The sequence below is a fragment of the Megalobrama amblycephala genome, linkage group LG6 (genome assembly GCF_018812025.1).
Source record: "Megalobrama amblycephala isolate DHTTF-2021 linkage group LG6, ASM1881202v1, whole genome shotgun sequence".
Taxonomy (NCBI): domain Eukaryota; kingdom Metazoa; phylum Chordata; class Actinopteri; order Cypriniformes; family Xenocyprididae; genus Megalobrama; species Megalobrama amblycephala.
Genome location: NC_063049.1, coordinates 3,388,297 through 3,398,367, shown reverse-complemented (window position 1 = coordinate 3,398,367; position 10,071 = coordinate 3,388,297).

Below are 10,071 nucleotides of genomic sequence, written 5' to 3'. Positions count from 1 at the left end.
TGTCGCAAAACCATTTTTTTGAGTGTGTGAAAGTTAACCTTAATGTAAAGTGAACACTTGAACCATTTATTAATGAGTTATTAACATTAATAACCCGTGAAAGTTAACCTTCATGTAAAGAAAATCAGAAAAGCTGCCCAGTCATGCTGTATGTGTTACGAATGGAGACTCAGGCAGGAGATCCAAGTGCAGCATTTATTTACAAGTGAGAGTGGTCGTACAGGCAGGGTCAATCAGGAGCGAACAGGAACAGCAAGGGACAGGCAGAATCGTGGTCAAGGAACAGGCAATGATCAGGACAGGCAGATATCACTCACAGGTCGGTATACAAGCAAGAGGTCGAGGCAGGCGGCAGACAGGGATAAACAGGGTAACAGTCCAAACGGTAACAGGCAGAACAGACAGGGAATAAACGCTCAGAAATGACACACAAGGAAATCAAGACTTCCCGGTGAGGTGGTGTGAGTGAAAGTCCTTTATAGTCCTGATAATGAGCTGCAGCTGGGTGTGGTGATTAGTGTGGAGTGATTGTGAAGTGAGTGCAGGTGATGAGCAATGGAGGATCATGGGAAATGTAGTCCGGGATGTGACAGGAACATGACAGGAACAGATGGTGATCGTGACATAACGCCCCCCTCCCGGAAGGCGCGTCCTCGCGACGTAAATGGAACAGCTAGGGAGGGGGGGTGGGTGCATTGGGGACTGGTATGCGGACATGAACAGGGTCCCAATGCAGGTTCCAGGAACTCGACCACCATGGCGGGTCAGGTGCTACGGGCAGCCACGGCAGGTCAGGTGGCTCAGGCGGCCACGGCAGGTCAGGTGGCTCAGGCGGCCACGGCAGGTCAGGTGGCAAGGGCGGCCACGGCAGTTCAGGTGGCAAGGGCGGCCACGGCAGGTCAGGTGGCAAGGGCGGCCACGGCAGGTCAGGTGGCTCGGGCGGCCACGGCAGTTCAGGTGGCTTGGGCAGCCATGGCAGGTCAAGAGTCTCTGGCGACCACGGCGGGTCAGGTGGTCTGGGCAGTTCAGGGACCGCTGATGACCGCGGCCGTGCAGGGTTCCCACCCACAAACTCCCCACCCCTAGGTATACTGCCCCCCCAAAAAAGTTCTTGGGGATTTCAGCGGGGCCCGTCGCAGGTTCGTGGGCAAGGAGTTCGGGTGGCGGCGGCAGGGCCAGGCGTGTGGGTGAAGCCGTCAGGGCAAGACTCCTGAGTGGCGTTGGCAGCGCAAGGAGTTTGAGTGGCGCCGGCAGGGCTGGAAGCGTGGATGGCGCCGGCAGGGCTAGAAGCGTGGATGGCGCCGGCAGGGCTAGAAGCGTGGATGGCGCCGGCAGGGCTAGAAGCGTGGATGGCGCCGGCAGGGCTAGAAGCACGGGTGGCGCCGGCAGGGCAAGAAGCACAGGTGGCGCCGGCAGGGCAAGAAGCACAGGTGGCGCCGGCAGGGCAAGAAGCACAGGTGGCGCCGGCAGGGCAAGAAGCACAGGTGGCGCCGGCAGAGCGAGGAGCTTGGGTGGTGCTGGCAGACCGAGGAGCTCGGGTGGCGCCGGCAGGACAAGACGCTTGGACGTAAGAGGGGAAGAACAGAAGGAGCCTTCTTCCTCCTCCTCCTCCTCCTCTTCTGAGGATGAGGCGATGGTTCACCGACTGGAGCGGTTTCTGGAGCAGACTCACTGGCTGAAGCGGGTTCTGGGGTGGACTCCATGGCTGGAACGCCCCCTACCTCCGTGAGCACCGAAGGGGCGGCCATCTTGCCCGTAGGCACTGGCAAAGCAGCCATCTTGTCCATCGCGTCCAGGGCGCTTGAGTCCATGGCAACTGGTGAGCTTGAGTGCGTTGCAACCGGCGAACTTGAGAGCGTTGCAATAGGCGAACTTGAGAGCGTTGCAATAGGCGAACTTGAGAGCGTTGCAATAGACGAACTTGAGAGCGTTGAAACAGACGAATTTGAGAGCGTTGAAACAGACGAATTTGAGAGCGTTGAAACAGACGGGCTTGAGTGCGAAGCGGCCGCCGGGCTTGAGAGCGAAGCGGCCGGCTGGCTTGAGAGCGAAGCGGCCGGCAGGCTTGAGAGCGAAGCGGCCGGCGTGGGTTTCGGAATGCCAGCCGCTCGTGCTGAAGTCAGCGGAGGATCAGCCACACTGGAACGTAGTCCTCTGCGCCCTTGGATAGATCCAGAGACGTGACGTGACACTGAACGGTCAGCTGAGACGTGACGTGACTCTGGGCGATCAGCGGAGACGTGACGTGACTCTGGGCGATCGGCGGAGACGTGACGTGACTCTGGGCGATCAGCGGAGACGTGACGTGACTCTGGGCGATCGGCGGAGACGTGACGTGACTCTGGGCGATCGGCGGAGACGTGACGTGACTCTGGGCGATCGGCGGAGACGTGACGTGACTCTGGGCGATCGGCGGAGACGTGACGTGACTCTGGGCGATCAGCGGAGACGTGACGTTGCTCATGGAGATCAGCTGGGACATAGACTGGTGTTGTTGTAATGGTGGCCGCCATTTTGTGAATGTTCTTTGATGCGGCGTCCATTACGTGATCAAGCATGGTGTCGCATTCTTCTGCGACACCCACAGTAAAGGGAGATCCGCTCAGTAGTAAAGCCTGTTCAATATACTGTTCCAACGTCCCGTTGGGATCGTGTATCGGCATGACCGCACTGAGCGGGTCAGATAGTCCACCGCGAAAAAATATCATAAGACACTCCTCGGTAAAGCAGGTCAAATGTGCCAGTTCAATAAAGTCTGTTACATAATCCTCAATGCATCTATCTCCCTGACGGAGACCGATCAACTGGGCGGATGGATTCATGGTGGTAATGACAGGAACACTCACGAAAGCTGCTGGATCTGTGTTGGCGAAGTCTTCTGTTACGAAGCGGGACTCATGGTAAGATCCATATGCAAGCTTTTATTTACAAGTGAGAGTGGTCGTACAGGCAGGGTCAATCAGGAGCGAACAGGAACAGCAAGGGACAGGCAGAATCGTGGTCAAGGAACAGGCAATGATCAGGACAGGCAGATATCACTCACAGGTCGGTATACAAGCAAGAGGTCGAGGCAGGCGGCAGACAGGGATAAACAGGGTAACAGTCCAAACGGTAACAGGCAGAACAGACAGGGAATAAACGCTCAGAAATGACACACAAGGAAATCAAGACTTCCCGGTGAGGTGGTGTGAGTGAAAGTCCTTTATAGTCCTGATAATGAGCTGCAGCTGGGTGTGGTGATTAGTGTGGAGTGATTGTGAAGTGAGTGCAGGTGATGAGCAATGGAGGATCATGGGAAATGTAGTCCGGGATGTGACAGGAACATGACAGGAACAGATGGTGATCGTGACAGTATGGCTTAGAGAACTTTTGTCCTATGTGCCTGTGGAAAAAAATAATTTTTAATTTGAAAAACATAATCATCAATGTTTAAAGATTTGGGGCAAATTTATTGAATAGTTGAATAATTTGGATGTTACATTGATTGAAAATGCTCATGTGATAATGTAACCCTTCTTTACCTTAACTTTTTTGCAATGTATTTATATATTTATTTTATTATTATTATAATTTTTATCTTACACATCAGCTCAAGGCCTTGTAATGATGTCCATGCAAGTGTTCTGTCTTTTGAGGGGTGGGACAGGGGTGAGAGGGTGTTTAGAAAAAAAATGTTTACTGAACTGATTCTGTAAATTGTTCATGTAAAAAATAATACATTTATTGATAATAAAAAAAGGTTCAATTTCATCTTGATAAACAAGATGTGGATAGGCATCATGACCTTTTTGGACAGTATCATGGGTAAGACAGAAACTTCTGGTAAGCAACATAGAAAAGTGGCAGTCATGAGATATTAATAAGAAAACTACAAATACAACATCCTTCAGTCTAATTATGATAGTCAATTTTTGCTGCATCATGAAATAAACTAGGAGTTAAATAAGTGTTAATAAATACATTTATTAAGCATTTATAACATGATTCAAAAATGGCTCACTATTTGTCAGGTATTGCATTAGTCGCCCTTTTTATTCATGTAGTTATAACTGCATTATTAATGATTTATAATGCATTTGTAAAGGACTTATTACTCATTAACAAACACCTTTATAAACCCTTTACAAAGGGAACTTTAATGTAAAGTGTTACCCAATTAACATTATGCAACTAAGATTACTCAGTAAACTCTTTTCAATTATTTCACCATCACCTCTTGTACTGGGTGCTGACTGTTTTAAATTTTGACAGAGTATTTTATCTATCCTTTAGAAAATAATTGTAGAATTAGTTTGCATACTATAAAAGCTAGAAGTATTTTGAGGCCTCTTGGCCTATGTGACTATAAGGGTCAGATGTGTCTGAGAAGTTAACTTGGCCACTAAGCATATTTTGCTGGTAATTTTCCACCAGACAACAGGTGGCTGTGAAATGAATAAGTGTGCAATATTTATCGATAACTGTAATGTATCGGATGGGACAACAGAGTTGGAGATCCATGTGCAGGCTTTATTCATAAGAGCATAGTCGTACAGGCAGTAGGTCAAACACCAGCAAACAGAAACAGGAAGGCAAGGCAAAAGAGTAGTCCAATACACAGGCAAAGGTCAAGGCAGGTAGCAAACGATCATCAACAAGGAAACAGTCCAAGGTCAAAAACACAGGCTAGGCAAGGCTAGGCTAGGCAAGGCAAGGCAAGGAACACGGAGACAAGGTCGGATACAAGGCTAAACAATACCTCGGTGATGAACACGGACCTTCTCGTCTAATCTTGGACTGTAGAGGTTGATTAATGCCATCACAAAAAAAAGTCTATCAAGACACAGTCCGGTAGATCAGAAAACTTTGCGATGGCTAAAAATTTGTCAGCATAGTTCTCCAGTGATCGTGGGCCTTGTCGAAGGGCTAACAAATTTCTTGCTGTGTCCATACCTAACCAGTGTTCCTCAGAAAAGCTGCTGGATCCTTGCATGACTGAGTAGCGGGCGGAAACGTGACAATAATGATAATTAGATGATATTTTGCTGAGTGTCTACTGTGCTGGTACCTTGGCAGGTTTGGGACTGTCATGGACAGCTGACTCAGGACAGTTTTTAATATTCTTCATATTCTGCATGATAGTCAGTTCACAGCAGTAACAGAAATTATTTTTTTTTCCCAATACGTTTAAATTTATTTTCATTTTTACCTTTATAAATCCATTCTTTAAACCTAATGATACATGCATCATCTTTTATGTCAATTTCATAAATGTAATCAAATTCAATTATAATAATAAGACACAAGGAGGACTGTCACTTGGTGGCGCTCAAGCACAAAGCTGATTGAGATGCACGCTATGGGTGCTCTGCCAGTTCTTGGCCACACCAATAGATGTGTATTATCTCTGTAGTTTTACTGTTTGTTTTTTCTTTTACATTCAAGAAATAAAGTTGAGAATGTCTATTTCATAAATATGTTTATTTGCACTACCGTTTCTGACTACCATCTCTCATATGTCATATATATGACATTTAATATCTGCATTTTTATCTTCTTTAACTTTATTAATATCATAAATATGTTTATTTGCACTACCGTTAAGCACAAGCGCCACATACTGTTAGGGAGTGAATTTGCACATTCACTCTGCGCATCGCCAGTGAAAATCGCTTGGGTATGAAAACAAACGTCTCACAAAAAACGTCTCGGAAAAACGCTGGTGATAAACGCGTGCGATATTCGTCCTGGTGTTACAGGCCTTAAGACAGGAGAGGAGGCCTAAAAAAAGGAAGAGCAATGACGCAGTTCTGCAATTCCTAATGGAGGAAGCAGAATATGCAAGGGGGTTTGAGAGGAGGGCAGAAGAGAGAGAGGAGAAGATTTTCTAGAGAAAATTATTGAAAAAGCATGTAGTTTGGTGTTAAGTTCTTAATGACAGTTTAAAAAATAAAATGCAGTAATTTCATGATGTTCATAATTTTGGCATTTATGCAGGCTTCCTTCATGTGCTATCAGAATTACCATAAATATAACTTCAGGAGCCATGCAGGTGTAACTTCAGAGTAGCAAAGTCATTATTATGATTAAAAAAGTTGCTGACAATTTTGATATGTTAGTGTCCCAGCTGAAAGAACTCACACTTTCAACATGCCAGAAAAGAGTATAGATTCTGTAGTACATTGTTGGTTTGCATTGGTTTTATTTATTTTTTTCTTTTGAAATACAGCTATTTTGATAGGGCTACCGTTTTGGTCATGTCCCAGTGTAAACAACAACTGAATTTGAAATATGTTACACTAAGCATGGGTTGTCTGTTTCTTATTGTAGCTAATAATGAAACGCTTGAATGTGTCATCCTTTTAGGTATGAATTCAGAGGTGGGAGGTAGGATATATCACAAGAAGCCAACATTTCACTCACATTTACAAGCACAGTAGTTATGCTCATTGTGCTGTCCAGACAGTTCAGCCACCAGCCTTCCCCTGAGGTTTTCACCACTCCAGTGTCCCTGTGGTTCATCCACTTTTTTTTGTATTGAACACATTGTTTTGGTAAAGCTATTTTCTTAACCATAATTTTATACTTAACCTCGACAGTGTCTTTATTGTCAATGCAGATATTGTGAAGAACACAACAACAAGCTATGACTTTAGGAGTAAAGGTGTGGTGGACCTCCAGGGCTTTAAAGAATATTGAGCACCATCTGGACTTCATGACACCAAAGGCTCTCTCAATAATGCACCTTCCAAGAGAAAATGTTTGATTGAACCTGTCGATTGTCGTAATTATTTGCAAAATTTGATAAAATTGTATTACTATGTACTGTAACAAAAAGCCTACCACTACATCTGCTAACCTTCGTTTTGCTGGATCATTCACAGGTTCTCGATATGGTGTTATGATGGTTACTGGCTGGCTGAGGCATGGGTATTATACATCTAAAATGTAATAGCCTTGTGGTGGGTATTTTTGCTGTGTGAAAAAGGGGCTATTTTTCAGCACGCGAGAATTATGTACTGACCCTGGATATCCCACAAAAATATCCAAAAATCTCATTTTGTGGTCACACATGGCCTGGAGATTAATGGAGTGGAAAAGTTTCCTGTTGAGGTAACATGCAGCATCTTCACTCTGTGTTTTAATCCTGACCTACAAATTATGTAGAAAACAAGGGGGGAAAAAAAAACATTTCAGTTGTTCCAGTACTTATGTTTTCATCTGTGCAACTCAAAAGTACAATCGCAGAAGGCTGGTACAGACACTTAAAAGTCGAGCAGCAACATGAGCGTAAGTAAATTTGTTGTTTACTCTCTTGTCAAGTTTACAGAATTTGCTTTAATTAGAGGGCAGTGAGAATAATGGAAATCACTGTATACGACTGTGATGTCATTGTTACATTTATTTCTTAATTAATTGGAAGGTTGATTATTTTAGATAACATGCTGTACACCCACCTGACAACCATCAATGCTGCCAACAGCATTGTGGAAAACTGGAGAACCAGTCAGGGCAGCGAAACCTTGGCCTTGAAACTGGGAGATCTTCTGGCCGTGGAAAGGTGACTATTATGTCAAACAGTCCTAACATGGCCTAGTGTATTCAAATAATATAATTTGAAAAGAAACTGTTGACACCATACACTTTCTAAATGGATAAATATGTGCACTTGATTTGATATGTTAAAAAATGTAATTGCCTTCGCTATCCTGTGCACAATCCTGTGTACTGTAGCCCATGGGATGTGAAATGTGTTTGCCACTACTCTGTATGATGTTGCACTCACTAACCAGTACACAAATGCAGACACCTGGATCTCAAGTCTCCAACCTTGGTCAGAAGGACGGTGGAGAATTTGAATAAGGCTGAACATTGACTGTCTCGACAGAAAGCCCTGAAATCTGCTTTCAAGTCAAGTCATCAAACAACCTGTCTAACACGGGGACTCGTTCGTTCAGCTGCAAGTATCTATTTGTCCTAGTCTGGGAAAAAGAAATCACACCAAACCTGTTTAAACTTTGCTTGTGTTATGTATTGTAAATATATATATATATATATATATATATATATATGTGACCCGTCACGGAATCTAGGGACACAAGTCGGCAGCACAACTCTCGAGCAAAATGAGAAAGAAGCATTTTTTTTCAAAATTGGTGATTTTCGTTTTTTTGCAGAATCTGTTAGTTGAGATCATGAAGAAGCCTTTCCGTGTTTGAGATAGCAGTATTGGTATATTTAAAAGCGTACATTTTGAGGTCGAAATCGGCTTGTTTTTCGGAGATTCTAGCACGCAGTAGGGGCGTGTCATTGTCTGTGTGTATTTCCATACTGGGAAGCGTGGCTACTTATTATGTAGCGCTCTGGCCGGCTCTAGCTGATATCAAAATTCAATGAAGAACCGTGGCCGTTACACCGAAAATGTTTTGAAGTACTTCTTCGACAAGCCGGATGCTTATGAACAAGTGCTCACTGATTCTGAAGACGATCTGAGCGACGATGAAAGCGGCATAATAAGACATTACCTCTCTGGAGTCGGGTAACGCGCCGGCGCGTTTTGCAGGTTTTTTTTCACATTGCAGCAAAACAGACTTAAAATACTCCATCATATTTTGTCATAGAGACATAAGTAATATATATCAATTGAAACTATAGAATGTCTTCTTTTATTTGTGTACACTCAGAGTAAAAACAAAATGTTGTGCTTTTTGAAAAATAAAGAAAACTAACATGATGCGTGATCTCTCATCTTCCTCTGAACGAAGTCCAATCTGATAGTTCTCAGAAAATGAACTGTAACTTAGTGAATACTAATCATAAAAAAATGATACTTATGTCTGAAAAAACGTTGAAATGTCAAGTTTTAAAATGTGTAAGTCAAATCGAAAACAAACCTTCTGTGTTTATGTAATCTGTATGAAAAGAGAGCCATGTCAGAAGTCCGTGATTCAGCTCATTATCCGCTAATGCGGCCACGCCCACGGAGCCAGCGCTATTCAGACGCAAATTCAGTCAATACATGCATTCATCGCCTCAATCGTGTATTTATTGTCTTGAAAAGTGTTTTGAATAGCCATAGTTAGCGATCTCTGGCCTCTGTTAGTCCAGTTATTTCCTGGATTGCCTATTCTTCTTTAACAGGCTTCTCAGGTGAGAACATTTCATTTCATGATTAGTGACCAAAATGATCACGGTTATCACAGAATCCTGTTCAAAAAGTCAATTCACCAAGTTTTATGTGGAAAACCAGCAAATAAAAAATAAAATTAGCATCAATATGTACTTTTTCTTTACATAAACATTAAAATAATAACATTAAAAATGATGGGCAGATTTTAAAGGAGTGTCTTGCAACATGTTATCTACAATGCACAAGTTCAAATAGAGTTTTGACAAAAAAGTCACATATTTCAGCCTCTAAATCATTTTTATAAAAGTAAAAAAAAAAAAATTACTGACATTTACAATGCACATTAACCTTTATTATTAATAGTATGCGGTCCATGCAGCTTTACAGGGGGTATGGCTTATCTAAATGAGATGTAAATGAGCCCTATTGTCACTCCCAGCAGGTGAGAACAGGTGAGAACTGCACAAACTTTAAAGGGGTTTTTCTCCCTCTTGAGCTTTCTTGATTGCCTACCTTCAAATGGCCACAACTTCTCCAAATATTATCAGATTTCCATGTGTCACACATCGTTGGAAAGCTTGGAGACTGCACTTTCAGAATCTGTGAATAACTCAAACCGACTTGTGTCCCTACTTTCCGTGACTGGTCACATATTTTTTTAATGACATTAAATTTGTTTTTTCCTGTCCTTTTGTAATTAACAAAAGGGGTTCAGTGAGAGGACTGTAGTGGGTAGTGACAGTACCATTTTGATAATTGATAATTTTAGAGTTGTTTGTAACATTGGTTTTATGTGTACTGTAACAGTAATACTGGCTGGGACTGAATCTGTGCTGCAGCGCGGCTCTGGCTTGCTGAAGGCCTGCTGCAGCGGCCTGATGCTGGAGGAAGGCCGATTCATTCGTGGAAAGGGTGAAGGAGCTTGGTGCTCGACTTCGAAATTGATTTCAAACATGATGGGA